At 36.3% G+C, this 16,622-nt stretch overlaps 2 pseudogenes across 1 annotated transcript; both read right to left on the bottom strand.

The window, feature by feature from the left end:
• Nucleotides 1-7,533: 7,533 nt before the first annotated feature.
• LOC127126048 (legumin A-like) lies at nt 7,534-9,510 on the bottom strand (annotated as a pseudogene).
• A 1,752-nt stretch (nt 9,511-11,262) lies between these two features.
• Nucleotides 11,263-13,455, bottom strand: LOC127126046 (legumin A-like; annotated as a pseudogene). The gene is made up of 4 exons (XR_007804888.1): nt 12,943-13,455; nt 12,604-12,854; nt 11,886-12,515; nt 11,263-11,786 (listed from the first exon to the last, which is right to left on the bottom strand). The product of XR_007804888.1 is annotated as a legumin A-like (transcript).
• Between the last annotated feature and the right edge of the window lie 3,167 nt (nt 13,456-16,622).

Here is a 16,622-nt window from a genome sequence, read left to right as displayed (position 1 = left end):
TGAAGCCACTTACTCAAAACGACACAGTTTCAGGGGCGGCCAGGAAATGTTCTGATTGGCCCGTTTTTAATGAAACAGTAGCAAAGGCAAAAACAACCAATCACCATCCAATTTTCTGGAAAACTCGTGCAGGGAACTAGGGTTTGGCATCAACAACATTCATTATCCCAGCTCAACATTAAAAACAACAGCACACGAGCATAGCAGCTAAGCAATAACCAGGGCCATGAAATATCAACATCATGCAACAACAATCACAACAAAACGAGCATCGACCACAGGAAAATTCTGGGCATGGATTTAAACAGCAGCATGGACAAACAGGGTATCCATCATTATCATTCCAACATGAACAAAATCAAGTCACCCAGAAGTTCAAGTTAAACATGGTCACAGCATCATTAAGCATCAAATAACAAGAATACAACATCAAACTTCCCAGAATCAAATCAAACATGGCAAATCGAGCAAGACTTCACTTGTACACAAAACTTCAATTTCAAATATCTCATGCAATATTTCATCAATTCAAGCAAACTATAGCTCTTTAGAATCAGTGAAGCAAAGCCTACTTAAAGCATATCATTATTCGTCAAAATAAGTTAATCGAAAAACTCACTTGTTTGGAGAAAAACCGATGTGCAGTGGTGTATTGGTGGATTCAAATGCAAACAGAGGTAAATTAAGGTCAATGCTGATGGATTCTCGAAGGTCCTTTGCTCAAACTAGCTGGAAACCAACTGACTCGAACTTTGCCATTGGAAGGGGTTGAAGTAGCAGCAGGGAAATGAATCCTTCCAGATGTGAAATAGTGATTCATATAGGCCCAAAATGTTGTTCAATTGATGGAACAAACAAAACAGCTCGTGGTTCTTTGAAGGATTGGCCAGAATTTTTTCCAATTGCCAATTTGCAAGAGATGAGAGAATGTGTATTTTCTGTAGTTTCCAAGTGGTGGCTAGGGTTGAAATGTGACAGAAAAGTGCTTATAAGGGTCTGTTTAACAAGACTTAATAGAATGGTAAACTTGTTTAGCTCAAAAATCACTAATTGCCAACTTTGCTAATTTGCACATAAGTGGGAATGGAGGGTGTAGGCTGGTCGAAATGGGCTTTAGGCATGCTGCAAAAGACCAATTAAAATGCTGTTTGTTGTTTGTTTAAGAGTTGCTAGCATTGTTTTACTTGTGTGACTCCTCTTGCTAAAATACCAAATATGAACATTGCATATGGAAGGTGTAAGCTTGTGGTCGAATGGGCCTTGAAAATAGGCTGCAATTGCTCATCACACATGCTGTTTCTAGTCTGCTTGGGAATTGCTCACTTGGTTCTTACTCTTTGAAACCAATTGCACACCTTTGTCAATTTTGCATTTTGGCCAAAATAGTGATATGGAGATGGCATGAACATGAAATGATGATTGGAACATGTCACAAATATGATATAAAAGCAATCTCAATTGGTCAATTGTTCAAAAAGTCCATAAATCAAAAAGTCAAACTTGAGTCAAACTTGGTTTTTTAATGAAAAAGGTCAAAAAATGCCATTTTGATTGGCAAGGTTTTAGGTCATGAAATTTATATTTTTGGAAAGAGGATGAAAAATGTGGTTTGTAGGAAAAAACCCCACCAAATTTGGCCTTATGGTTTGGGAGATATGGCTCTTTGAAGTTCAAGATTTTGTGAAAATGATTTGATCATATCTTGACAACCACACATGGGATTTAAGAGTTCTTGGACTTTTTGAAAATGGGAGAACAAGATCTTCAACTTCCATGTTGGGCAAAAATTCATTTGAAGCTTGTATCATGATGCAAGTTGAGGATCAAGAAGTTTCCATTTTTGGCAGTTGAAATTACAGGTCCACTTTCTATTTTGGGAAATCTTCTGATTTGCTTCAAATTCTTCAATGATATTGATTGCCATGATATATAAGACCCATTAGGACATGAATAAGCTCCTTCAAACCATTTCCATCCATCAAAACCATAGAATCAACTACAGTTGACCAACTTTGACTTTCTAGGGTTTTGGACTTGACTGTGCACTTCTGATGAATTCCAAACCCTAATTCCTGGAGATTTTGACTTCAAATGATGTCCCAAGACATATGAACTCTTGCTTATTGACCATGGTGCCCAAATTCCACAAGAATGGCCACCATCCATTGTTTTGATTTGACTGTTGATTATCTAGGGTTTTCTGCCTGCCTGTGCATTGACTGATGACATCTGAGCCTTCAACCCTTGACTTGAACACTTCAAATGGTCCTCCAAGACATGTGAACTTGTAGGGCAAACCCTAGGACTTTGATTCCTTGAGAAATACCTTTGCTTGATTGGTAGACTGATCTCCTGGTCAGTTTGACCTAAATCTTGACTTGCTTGCTCTTGAGGCAACTGGGGACAATGCAAATGTTATGCAATGTATCATGATATGCTATGACCTAATATGAGATGTATGTACAATGATAGGTGCAAATTTGAGGTGCTACAGACTTGTCATCAGGTTTTCTTCTCAACTGATCTGATACATGTTTATGTGCTATAGATCTAAACACCCTCAGATGACTCAATCTAGGCTTTACACCAGACAAACATTCTTCTGGCGTGATTCCTTCTAGCTTCTTCGTCGGACATCTGTTTAGGATATATGTCACAGTCGACATAACTTCTCCCCATAATTCTTTGGGTAGATGCTTGCCTTTCAACATACTTCTAACCATATTCATAATGGTTTTATTCTTCCTTTCTGCGACTCCATTCTGCTGTAGAGTGTAGGGTGGCACCACCTCATGCACAATCCCTTCTTTCACACATAATGAATTGAAATCTTTTGACACATATTCTCCACCACCATCAGTCCTCAAAATCTTGATCTTTTGATCGCTCTGTCTTTCGACCATAGATTTAAACTTGGAAAATACCTCGATCACTTTACTTTTCTTCTTGATCAGGTAAGACCATAATTTTCGACTTAATCCACCTGGAGAGGACCACATACATCAGAGTATATGACTTCAAGAGTTGCCTTCGACCTGCTTCCTACATCCTTACTGAAGTTGTTCTTATGCTGTTTCGCTTGCACGCATTCTTCACACATTTCGTTTGGAATGTCGATTTTTGGTAATCCTGAAACCATATTTCTTCTCTTTAAAATCTCTGATGTCTTTAAAGTTGAGATGGCCAAGTCTATAATGCCACATCCATTTATCTCTGCTAGTTGTTGTTGCAAGGCACTCATGCTCCATCATATTTAGTTCAATCTTGAAGGTTCTATTATGAGACATTGAAGCCTTTAAGATCAACCTTCCATTTGAGTCAAGAACTCTCATTATCTTGTCTTTGATCGACACCTTGTAGTTCTTTTTGACTAACTGCCATATGCTGAGCAAATTACTCTTCATGCCTGGTATGTACAACACATTTGAAATTACTGACCTCTTGCCATCTTTTCTCATAATCAGAACATCACCAACACCTTCAGCTGCCAGAGTGTTGTCATTTGCAAATTTCACCAAGTTCTTCATTGAGGGTTTTATGTTGACAAACCAATCTTTCCTTCCAGACATGTGTGATGAGCATCCTAAGTCCAAGTACCACTGGTTTGAATCTCTCTTCATCTCTTGTTGTAACCATCAACAATGTCTCTTCTTCTTCATGTTTTGCCAAATTTGCATAAGTTTCTTGATTCTTTTGCTTTTCTGGACAATCACTAGAATAATTACCATACTTCTGACAATTGTAACACTGAATGTGACTCTTGTCTGGCTTTTGACCACCACCTATTCCTCTACTTGCAACACTGCCTCTTTGGTTTCCTTGGTTCTAGGGGTTTCTTTGATTCAACCAGTTTCCTTCTCGCTAATTTCGACCAGTCGAATTGTTGTAGCCTCATCTTCCTTTGTTTCCATTCTAGCTTCCTTTGCCTTTTCTTTCTTTTGTAGATTGAGCCTGCAAAGCCATATCACTTTTCGACTTTCCTGCAACTCTTTCAGCCATTCTTTGTTCATGAGATTCAAGCGTCCCTTGAAGCTTTTCCTTTGTCAGTTTTGACAAATCCTTCGACTCTTCTATGGCTACCACCACGTGTTCGAACTTTGGAGCCAACGACCTCAAGATGTTTCCAACAACAGATCTTGATGTCAACACTTCTCCACATACCTTGATTTGATTCACCAGTTTCGTAACCTTGGTGAAGAAATCAATTATGCTTTCATTATCTTTCATCTGAAGCAATTCATACGTTCTTTTGTGAGTTTGTAACCTCACATCTTTCACCTTCTTCGCGTTTCCAAACGATTTCCCCAGAATTTCCCATGCTTCTTTCGCTGACTCTACATTACTAACCTTTTCAAAATTATTTGCATCAACACATTGATGGATTATAAAGATAGCTTTATAATCTTTCTTCTTCAATTCTTTATGTGCAACCTTTTCTTGATTTGTCGCGTCTTCTGCAAGCGTTGCTACTCCTTCCTTCACAAGATCACAAAGATCTTGATAACAGAACACAACCTTTATCTACTTGCACCAATTCTCATAAGTGTTGTTCTTAAGAATCAGAAGATTTGCTGGAAAATGTCCATTTGGATGATTCGTTGCCATGGTGATTTTCTTCCCACAAATCGTTTAACCGTAGCTCTTGATACCAGATGTTGGAAAATCCCCCAAAAATTATGGATAATTTCAATCAATCTTAATGAACAAGATTATTATCACCCACACAATAACAATGAAAAGAAATAATAATGGAGAAAGAAAGAAAGAAAGAACGATGAAGGAGAAGAGTAATATAATTATGCAAAGTTTCTCTCTGCCCACAAACTGTGGAAAACTTCTTATTCACTTTGCAACTGTAAAATACTGTGAATACAATGTTATGAATGCTTTATTCACTTCATTATAAAAATAAGGGTTACTCCCTCTATTTATAGATTTAGGTTAACTTGGACCTCAAGTCAAAGCCCAAAACTATAAAAGCCCAAAATAGCTAACACTACTAAAATAGGCCTAAGTCGAGATCATGTGTGAAGCAACATGCTTCGACACTTCGACACTAACACAACTCAATACACTAGGTGGTTCGACACTTCCTTGTTTTGTCGAGCAACCTGCTTCAACACAAGAAATTACAATTCAACACAGTTTATATGCATTTCATGTCCTATCTCCCAAAGTGTCTCCCTACTTCTCACTTTCACTCCTACTTTCTTGTCTCTTATTTTTCTTCCTTCTTTTGATTTTCTAAACATTCAGAAACAAAAATATTATATCTATATTCCTTACGGTCGATTCAAATCTTGAATCCATACCGTGATTCTGAATCATTTCTTTCCCTTCTCCTCAATTTTGTTTTCAGAATTTCGTCAACGAACCTCACTCTCCTATGTTGATGCATGTCATTGTGGCCTTAGGTCCATGTGTATTTGAATTTTTCTCACTACTTAGTTTTTCAAATTCTTAAATATTTTAGATTTTCAATTGATCATCTATTCTGGAACCATTGGTTGTTCAATATTATCAGATATTTTATAATCTTGGATTTTCGGTGTGTAATTATTTCTCAATGATTTCAATATAGGTTTTTAATTTTTTGGGTAAATTTATAATTTTACGATCGCTTTCTACTGAATATGAATTTGGTTTGAAGTGTAATTTATTTTTGAGTATATTATTATTGAAATTGGAAGATTTAACGGTTTGATTAATATCAATATGTATCATTTCCCGTTGAGGTGGATTTTGCCTTAAGAGTCCTTTCTAAACTAGAATCAACTTTGAAGTTGAACACCGTTAACTAATTTGTTACAAGGAGGCCATGGATTTCTATTTCTAAGCTACTGCAATGATTATTTTGCATATTGTTTGTTTGGTCTTATGTTTTTGGTCAAATTCACTTCTTATTGTTTGTATTGTTGGTATGTGTTTTATTTAGATGTGTTTCTATATGGATAAATCTCGTATGTTGTCTATCTCTATGATGTTAGATCATGGGGTGTGCTGACGATTCTTGTAGACCTCGAGAAGATGATGAAAAACTAATTGGTTTTGAAGTACCATATCGTAGTGTAACTGAAGCACTAATCTATCTTATTAATTATACACACCGTGATATGTTAATTTCTATAACTCTACTATCAAGATATAGTTTTTCACCTATACGAAGACATTTGAAGGGAGTCAAACATATACTTGATTATCTTAAGGATAAATGGACATGAGTTTGTTTTATTCCAAATTACCCAAATTATAATTAATAGGTTATACAGAAATAAATTACTTGTCAAATCCTTATAATGGTAGATCGCACAAATTGTTTATTTACTTATGGTGATACAACTATTTCATGGACACATGCGAAACAAATTATAACAGCAACTTCATTTAATTATGAAGAAATTTTTAGCACTACATAAGGCAAGTCGAGAATACTTTTAACTGAGATCCCAAATTCAACACACACAAAAAAACTCGTGGTTTGACTTCTCGAAAAAGAAATACAACAATCATACATGAAGATAATACTGCATGCATTGATCAATTGAAATATGGTTACATTAAATAAGATCGGACAAAATACATTTCTCAAAAGTTCTTTTTCACTTATGATCTTCAAAAAAGTGGTGATATAAGCTCCAACAAATTGTTCATCTGATAATCTTACAGACCTTTTTACAAAGTCACTCCCTAGTGGAACTTTTAACTAACTGGTGTAAAAGATTGGTCTTTATCGTTGAAGAAATGATCGTTCAGCTGAGGGAGAGATATAAATTTTTTTAAAAAATATATTGTACTCTTTTTTCTTCACTAGATTTTTTTTTCAACTGAATTTTGTTTAGTAAGGTTTTAACAAGGCATATCCTGATTAAACATCCAAGGGGGGTATGTTATGAATAATGAATGATTCTCTTCATATAATTTCCTTTCTTATTTGTAATAATTTGTATTGATTAGTAATGAGGTAGTTCACTCATAAAAAATGTTCTACACTTTTTCCTTCATTAAATTTTTTTCTACTGAATTTTTTCTAATAAGATTTTAAGAAGGTATATTCTTTATGGACATCAATGAAAGTGCTATAAAATGAATGATTATGGATGTCCATCAATTAAAAAAATTTATATTGATTTTCTATTTATTATACATGTCCTATAAATATTGCTTATATTATATTTGAATGACTCACTCAAACTGAGAATAATATTATTAACTTTTTTTTTCTTTTCTTTCTTTCATCTGTCTCTACTCTTTTATTTTTTATTAATCTCATAACAAAAATAACATTTTAAAAATAATTAATTTTTCTTTAAATTACATATTTTTGATTAATTAATCCATCAATCCGAATATACCCATAGAGAGAGAAAAGCTAGACATATGCTGTTAGTTAAATATTAAAATAATATTTAAATTTAGTTTAAAACTAATTTATTTTCTTTCGAAAATTCCTCCCCTTGCTGGTTACTTTCCCTCCAATATTCTCAATATACTAACGATTAGGAACGTGTACTTCACATTTTCGATACTTTTTCACCTCGTCAGACCTTCATTTCCATTTATGTCAGCGCTTCTTTTCTTCCTCTCTCTCACTTCACCTCACCTACCGGCGATTATTGCAACTTCTCTATGCACAGAGAACCCTTCCCTGGAAGTGTATGCAGCCGCTTCGCGATGATCGCAGCGGTGGCAATGAAATATAAACAACAAGGTTTTCGTATCCAGAGCTCACCAACTTGTTACTGCCATCCATTGTACAGCTCCAACTTTGCTTCAATGGAAAACTCACATGTCAGTCTCTCTCTTACTTTTATTTTCTTTCTTCTCTGTTATTAGGATTAGGAGAAATGCATAAGGAAAACTTGGATTGAGATTTAGGAATTAGGAATTAGGGTTTAGGTGAGTGGTGTGTGATTACGTTTATGCTGATATAAAATTGGGATTAAGAGAAGATTTTAGGATTGTATGATTTGATAAATGTTAGCAAAGTAATGTAACTGAAATTGATACTATTGAGCACGACCTTCTGTGAGAAAAAAACCCATATTTTCCTATATACATGGTGTTGTTGTGGGCAACAATGATAAATCACATGTGTTTATGGTAAATCACATGTGTTTATGGTAAATGTTTTCTTCTTGGTGCATGTGATACTTCATCTTTTTCAATTTTATACGTTTTGTTTTGCAAATAAGGAATGAAAGAAATCAAATGAAAAGAAACTCCAACGGATGATAAACTTGGTTATGGCAAGGACACATGATCAAAATAAACTTGTATGCTCAATTTCACTTTTACTTTTATTCACTTTCGAAAAGGTTCGTGACTCAGATAGTACTTATACATAGTTTCAAAAGGAAACCAAACCTTTTTTTATTCATAAGTATCTTTATTATTACCAGTTGGGGTGGGATACATGTCTCTCAAACAAAAAGGCTTCGAAGCAGTGTTTGTTTCTAAGCAGAAGCTTTGTTTTCTGACTCACGAGGGGGAACTAGAAATTTGAAAGGATTGTTGGACTTCACTTGCCTAGCCTCACTCCTCTGCAAGTTGAATGTAGCGGCTATTACATCCACTGGCATAGCATTTAGCGTGGAGGATGTCCCTGCAAGCCTGGCGATTGCAGCTTTCTCCATCAAACACAGTGTTGCCATTGCAGTTCACAATTTGTAGCCTTGCACGTCCTTTCAATGTGTATATTACGCAGTTTGCGTTGAGGTTGTAGTGAGGCACGAACATAGCATTCTGTATGAAAATTGTTTGACATAGAATTAAGTCATGGAAAATAAATTAAAAGTAATAAAGGAGAAAAAAGAAAGAAAGAGAAATGATGGTACTTTGTGGAGAGATCCATGCTCAGCACTTAGTTTGAGCCATCTGAAAACTGGGAGGTCAAGGCTGGTAACAGTTTTGATTCTACCAGCTTCAGGGTTGTAGATGTTAGGTGATGAAGATGAACCAATGTTCTGCCGAAGTTTGGCCGTGCAAATGGTTTCCTCAAGCCCATTGTCTCCATGCCATCTGCTTTTGCCTTTTTGGCTGCAGTGGCGCTCTTTCTCGTCTTCTTCTTCCTCCTCTCCTCTTCTCCTTTGATGACACGGCTGCCTCTCTTCATCTTCATCTTGTCTGCTGCCTTTCTGGTGATGTGGTTGTCTCTCAGGTGGGCTTATGATGCTGAGACCACCTTTAACTTTGACAATGGCTCCCTTCTCCTCATCTTTGTTCCTGCCTTGGAGTTTGTCTACTATATGCTTCTTCAAATAATTCAGTCAAAATCAAACAATTACCGATCTATGTTACTGATTTGGACATTATTTAGCTTATTATTATCTAATATATTATACAGGAAGTTTAATTATGCTTAGTTCTCACCCTAGGCATCTGATCAAGCTGGTTATGGAGCTACCCGTTTCAGTAAGAGAAATGGCAATAACTGGAGTGTCTTGGTCATTGTACATCCAAAATACAACACCACTAGGAACTGCAATGATATCACCCTCTCTGAATCGGTTAACTTTTTGGTGGCTGTCTCTATACCTGCGTCCCTCTCTTTGTTCAGATTCTTGTAGCTCCTCAAAGGTCTCAGGACAACCAGGGAATACAATGCCAAAATATCCATTACCTGTAATTGATGTAGTAAAAAACACTAATATGTATGGAAAGTAATGTAAGTAAAGACATTGAAAGAATATCAAAGTAACGAACCTTGTTGGATGTAAATTTCTTGGGGAGCATTGGAATAGTAAGGTCTGCGAAAGGCATTGGGTTGAAGCGTAGCACGAGAGAGGGTCACACCCACACATCGGAATTGCCTGTTGTTTGGATTCCAAGTCTCAACGAGTCCACCTTCCGACTCTATACAATTATCAGGTCCGAGGGCATTGAGGCGTTCCAGCTGACACTCATTTCGTTAAGACTGCTCTCTGAGAGCAAAGCAGCTACTAAAAAGTAGAAAACAAAGGGAAAGAGAGAGTGCAAGAAGCTTAGTAGCCATAGTTGGATAGAATATATGTTTGGGATGCGGAGAACCTTAATTTGGCATTGATATTTATAGGGGAGGAGAGTAGAGTGTAGGAGGGACGCGTCAGATCAGAGAGTATGCATGGGTTGCTGTACATTAGACATTCTTCATCTTGCATGGCTATGTAAGTATTCTGCATTACACCTCACAATGTCTCATTACTGCATCATTCGTGATCATTGTCATTTTTCTAACCAACAAAATTATCTTCTCCTACTGACATCTTTAAAATGTGTTGATCTCATACGCATAGACATTTGGGGTCTATTAGCAACATTTCCTTACAAGTTATCAATTTTCCTTTACTATTGTTGACAACTTTTCTAAATTTACTTGAGCAATCTTTATGAAAAATAAGTTTGGCACTAAATCTTGCATTTCTAGTTTTTGTTAAATTTGTTTCTACAAAGTGATAATGGAGTGTAACTTAATATGTCTTCCTTTTATATCTCCTTCACCATTTTACACCAGAATTGTGTAGAAACTTCACAATAAATTCTGTTGTTGAGAGAAAACATAGACACCTATTGAATGTTATTAGATCCTTGCTTTTTCCCTCAAGACTTTCAAAACGGTTTTGGTCCTTTGCTTTATGCCATGTCACTCACGGCATTAATAAATTGCCTTTTCTCATGTGATAAACAACATAACTACCTATGAGATTTTGTTTCAATCTTCACCTACTTTTATTGATCTAAAAGTGTTTGTTGCTTATCCTTTGCCAACACCTTGATGCTAAGAAGGGATAAGCTTGACCCTAGAGTTAGGAAGTGAATTTTTGTCTGATGTAAACCTGAGGTTTATGATCTTTATGACATGTATCTTGATAGCACATTCATTTCTAGACATGGTGTTTTAAGCGGATATTTTTCCTTATAAGTATCACAATGATAATGTCACTTCATTTGCTTCCAATGTCACTCACTATGCCACTGATGATGATGCTGTTCTTTTTTTATGATTCCTTCATGGATCCCCAGTTACATTTATGACTCCAACCCTAATATGCATCCCTATTATTACCCACATTATTTATATTTAAAATACCCATAACAGTGTGGAAAAATCTACTAGAATCAAACATCCTCCAAGCTATCTCAAAAAATTTCATTGTAACTCCTTAAATCCAATCCGGCTAGTTATAATTTCAATACATCATTTTTCTTCAATATTTTTTTACTCACATTTATTTATTGTGATTGTTATATATATCATCTGGTTATAACTTGGAGTAGAAAAGCATAGAGCACTGAAATTTTACCTTTTATTTATTCTGTTTCCGCTAAAAGGTACATGACTCGAGTTATTTTACACAAGTAACAAAGGCATCTAAGCCTTAGTTTTCTTATTCATTACTTTCATTGATTTGGTGCCAAATCTAAGCCGAAGCTCTGTTCTCAGACTCACGAGCTGGAACTAGAAATTTGAAGGGATTGTTGGACTTGAGCTGCCTTGCCTCATTCCTCTGCAGGTTGAATGTAGCTGCAACAACATCCAACGGCAGATTATTTATAACTGATGATGTCCCTGCAAGTCTTGCAATACCAGCTCTATCATTGGTCTTGAATGCTACATATGAGAACCTGTCGCTTAGTGACTTTGCAGCCACAGCATAGTTTTGTGGCACTGTCAATGCACGTCCGGCTTCTAGCTCTCCATCAAACACGGTGTTGCCATTGCAGTTCACTACTTGTAGCCTTGCACGTCCCTTCAATGCGTATATTATACTGTTTGCATTCAGGTTGTAGTGAGGCACAAACATAGCATTCTGTATGAAGATTGTAATGAGTTAGCTATTATTCTCCAACACATAGTTCGACATGAAATTGATTCATGGAAAAACAAATTAAATGATGAAAAAACATACTTTGTGGAGAGATCCATGCTCAGCACTTAGTTTGAGCCACCTGAGAACTGGGAGGTCCAGGCTGGTAACAGTTTTGATTCTACCAGCTTCAGGGTTGTAGATGTCTGGTGATGAAGACGGGCCAATGTTCAATCGAAGTTTAGCAGTGCAAACTGTTTCCTCAAGCCCATTGTCTCCTTGCCTTCTGCTTTTGCCTTTTTGGCTGCCGCCGCGCTCTTTCTTGTCTTCTTCTTCTTCCTCCTCTCCTCTTCTCCTTTGATGACGCGGCTGCCTCTCTTCATCTTCATCTTCCTCTTCCTCTTGTCTGCTGCCTCTCTGGTGGCGCGGCTGCTTCTCTTCATCTTCATCTTCCTCTTGTCTGCTGCCTCTCTGGTGGCGCGCTTGCTTCTCGGGTGGGCTTATGATGCTGAGTCCACCTTTCACTTTGACAATGGCTCCCTTCTCTTCGTCTTCATTCCTGCCTTGAAGTCTGTCTACTATATGCCTGTTCACGTTGAAAGCATCTTCCAAGAAATCCCTCTTGAAGCCACTGAAAATGTTGTTGCCTTCATTTTCTTGTTCTTGCTTTCCTCCTTGTTGATGCTGGTATTGTAGAAACTCTTGCTCGTGGTTCCCAGCAAGATAGAATCTCTGTCAAACATAGATAGATAGAATCTATGTTACTGTTTTGGACAACATATTATCTTATATGGGAAGTTTAATTATGCTCAGTGCTCACCCTAGGCATCTGATCAAGCTGGTTATTGGAGCTTCTAATGTCAGTAAGAGAGACGGCAATAACTGGAGTGTCTTGGTCGTTGTACATCCAAAATACAATACCAGTAGGAACTGCAATGATATCACCCTCTCTGAATCGGTTAACCTTTTGATGTCTGTCTCTGTACCTGCGTCCCTCTCCTTGTTCAGATTCTTGTGGCTCTTCAAAGGTCTCAGGACAACCGGGGAATACCATGCCAAAATATCCATTACCTGTAATTGGTATAGTAGAACACTAATTAGTATGCTAATATGCATGTAATGTACGTAAAGAAGTTGGTATAAGATCAAAATAAGTAACCTTGTTGGATGAAAATTTCTTGGGGAGCATTGGAGTAGTAAGGTCTGCGAAGGGCGTTGCGTTGAAGGGTAGCACGAGAGAGGGCCACACCAGCACATCGGAATTGCTTGTTGTTGGGATTCCAAGTCTCAATGAGCCCACCTTCCGATTCTATACGGTTATCAGGCTCGAGGGCATCGAGGCGTTCTAGCTGGCACTCATTTTGCTGTGGCTGTTCTCTCAAAGCAAAACAGCCACCCAAAAGTAGAAAACAGAATGAAAGAGAAAGTGCAAGAAGCTTAGCCATGAAGAGAGATACTAAGAGAATGTTGGTTGTGATGCGGAGAACCTTAATGAGAAGTGGTAATTTATAGAGAAGAGAGGGTGGTGAAGGTTGGACACGTCATTGAAAGTGGGATGTTGAGAATTGGACATTCTGCAGCTTGCATGGCTATGGAAGCATAATGCTTTACACCTATGTCTGATAGAGGAGGTGGCTAATGGCTTCATCATCTCCATTACCAGACAAAGAGCATACTTGCAATTCTTATAGCTGAAATCGGTGGCAGGGGACCATGGCTTTACTTCTTATACTCCATGTTTCTTTCTTACATATTCTGCATTACAAAGATTTATAAAGAATAAACTTTCAATTAGCTACTTCAGTTACCAAATTGATTAATCCTTCAAATTAAAGTGTTAATTACTTACTGCATATTGTTTGAAACATTACTGCATTTGTTTGTATGTAAATATAAGAACCTTGTAAATTTATAGATATAATACATTTATTGTTATCTTTTCAAATATATTTATTATTAATACTATATCATCTTTCCATTATCAATTTCATATTACTACCTGAAAATGTGAAATTTTCATCAACCGGTTGTTTGATAAGATGCCATACTTTTACATTTAAAGTGCTAATTTACTCAAAAGAAATCAAATTCTATAAACATAGGGAGTAATTTCCAGAGAAAGAATGGACGAAAAAAGTCCATGAATATTTCATATTTGCATACATAATTCCTAGGTAAAATTTGAGGCCGAAAGAATAAGTAGTTCTTTTTATGTAAATAATATATGGTGACTGCATATGCATGACATCTTTCACAATCATTGCACATTTTTTGTATGGACGTAAACAAATAGAGAAGAAAATATAGATCTTATTTCTTACTGTTCAAAAAATAAAAAATAAAATGTGATTGAATCTAATTTAACTCTAAAAAACTTATTTGTAAGGTTAGATTTGTCCTCATTTAGAAAAATATATTTGGATTATATATTATCTGATACAAGACTTTAACACATACTAATTGATCATGATACATGACTCTTAACACATACTAATTGATCGTGTAAATATAGATTTCCTCAACTTCTTCCATTTATTCTTTTTGTTTTCTCTACTTAATTGCTTCCTTTTTCCTCTAAAAAACAAAGGTGATCTTTTTTTTCTTTCAAATTGTCCATGGTCAATCAATGAGACGCCAACTTCTTAATCTATTGAGACCTAAAAAAATAATTCTAAAGGATCCTTAAATATCGGGAGAATTCTTCTTACGATCCCCAATAAAATCTGATACCCCCTTATTTTTCAATATTTTTAAAATATCCTTGCTAATATTTACACTTCAAATTTTACTTTTATTCCATAATTTTTATTTTTTCAAACTTACAAAAATGAAATTTCCGATACTCCGTTTTTCGTATTCATATACCAGAATTTTGGAAATTTTCGGAAAAAAAATAAATTCCAATATACAATACCGAAAATTCTCAAAATTTCCGTGGACAAACAACAAGTACCGAAAATTTTCAAATTTTCGATATATTGGAAATTTTGAGTATATTTGAAATTTATGGTAACAGAGCCAAAATTTCAAAAAATGCTTTATTTGTGTGGTCCGGAGTCGGCATGGTCATCTACAGATTCGTGTAGCGATTGTATGCAATTCTTCACCACATACAAAATATATTTTGCTATGTAATAAGTTTAAATTAAATATTTTCTCGCCCTTATGTGATATTGGTAGTTTACTTTTTATGTGATGTAAATGACAGATATTTGAGTCCCAATCTGAAGTATTAGTCTGGGCACAAAATATTGGCAAACAACATGGCATTATAGATGTGACTGTTCGTTCTGCTACTGTAAATGGCCAGTAGGGTTGGAAAGATAAATTGATTTTAGATTGTGAGAGAAGAGGTAATTATAAAAGGAAGAATACATTTGAAAGCAGTAAATCCTCAAAGGACACTTTTAGTATGAAAGTGAAATGCCATTTTAGGCTGAGATCTGCGTTGAGTGTTATTGGTTGGAAGGTGATCGTTAGGTGTGAGTTTCACAATCATAAACTATGTGAGGATTTATATGGCCATGACATATTGGATCTTCTAAAAGTTCATTAGAGACAGTTTGTGAATGACATGACGAAGTACAACATTGCCTCCACGGTACATTATTTCTGCCTTGAAAGACAAAGATTCAGGAAACTTCACCAGTGTTACTGTTCGCACGGGTTTTCGCGCGAACAATCTCTACCCTCCTATTGAGGTTTACTTGCAGGATCGACTACAAAATCTAACTAAGTGTTAAGTTTGGGGGATGTTTTGTTTAAATGTTTGGATTAAGAAAACGGTAGACATAAAATGCTTACAAAAGGTGCAATTAAAATAGATGAACGAAAGACAAGATAAACCGTAAATGGAAAAGCAGATAGAAAAATTTGGTAATTTAAATTGCTTGAAGATAAATGTGGATGCAAGAATACATTTTTGTAGGAATGAACTCTTTTCTCTAAACGATTGATACTTTGAGTATTTCCCCTCTATAATGTTACAAATGTGACATTTAAAACTAGAAATCAAATCTACTTAAATAGTAATGAGAAATAAGTGCTACATTGTTGTTCATCTACAATGTGCCACACGTCTAAACCTACAACCACACTGTCATACCTCAAAATTTGCCCATTAATCTTGCAAAACATTTCTCGAAGTACTCCGACTTATTCTGCAAGGCACTAACCTTAAAGGGACAAAAGCCCAGCTCACAACAGACCCGCTCCAGAAAAGGGCCTAAACTAGCTTGCTCGCTAGGCAAGCAATTCCTTCGCCTAGCGAACCCTTCGCTATACAGCTCGCCTAGTGAAGCTTGCGAATAACAAAATTTTCGGGCTTCATTCTGAACCCATTAGGTCACAACAAGAGCATTATAAATAGCCAAGCTTCAGTCAGAAAGAAAAAAAACGGAGGAAGACAGACGGAAACCCTGGCATAGAAACCCTGAAGGCCGCTCATCCGCACCGAAGCTACCGCCGCCCAACTCCATTCGATACCAAGCTTAGTTACAAACAGGTTTGCGTATCACCAATGTTTTATGCTTTTAATCGATAATCTTTACATATATAAGGCATCATGATTAAATTTTCGGATAAGTAACATGATTTCATGTATGAATTTAAGTATGCCTGAATATCCTGAATGTTTGTCCATGCTATTCCTATAATTAAATGCCATGAAGGTCAGGGTTCCGGAGATCATGCTGCTGTCAAACTCAAAATCCGTCGCCGCTCGCTAGCACATCGCTAAGCGAGCCTGGAGCGAGCCCTCGCTAAGCCTTCGCTAGGCGAAGCAGGGGCGAACGGGACAGTGGCTGTTTTATTTCTTTGTTGTTCTGCCTTATGTTTATC

This window comes from Lathyrus oleraceus, chromosome 3 (genome assembly GCF_024323335.1).
Source record: "Lathyrus oleraceus cultivar Zhongwan6 chromosome 3, CAAS_Psat_ZW6_1.0, whole genome shotgun sequence".
NCBI lineage: Eukaryota > Viridiplantae > Streptophyta > Magnoliopsida > Fabales > Fabaceae > Lathyrus > Lathyrus oleraceus.
The sequence above is the reverse complement of the archived record's forward strand: the minus strand, read 5'-3'. Positions and strand labels throughout refer to the sequence as shown.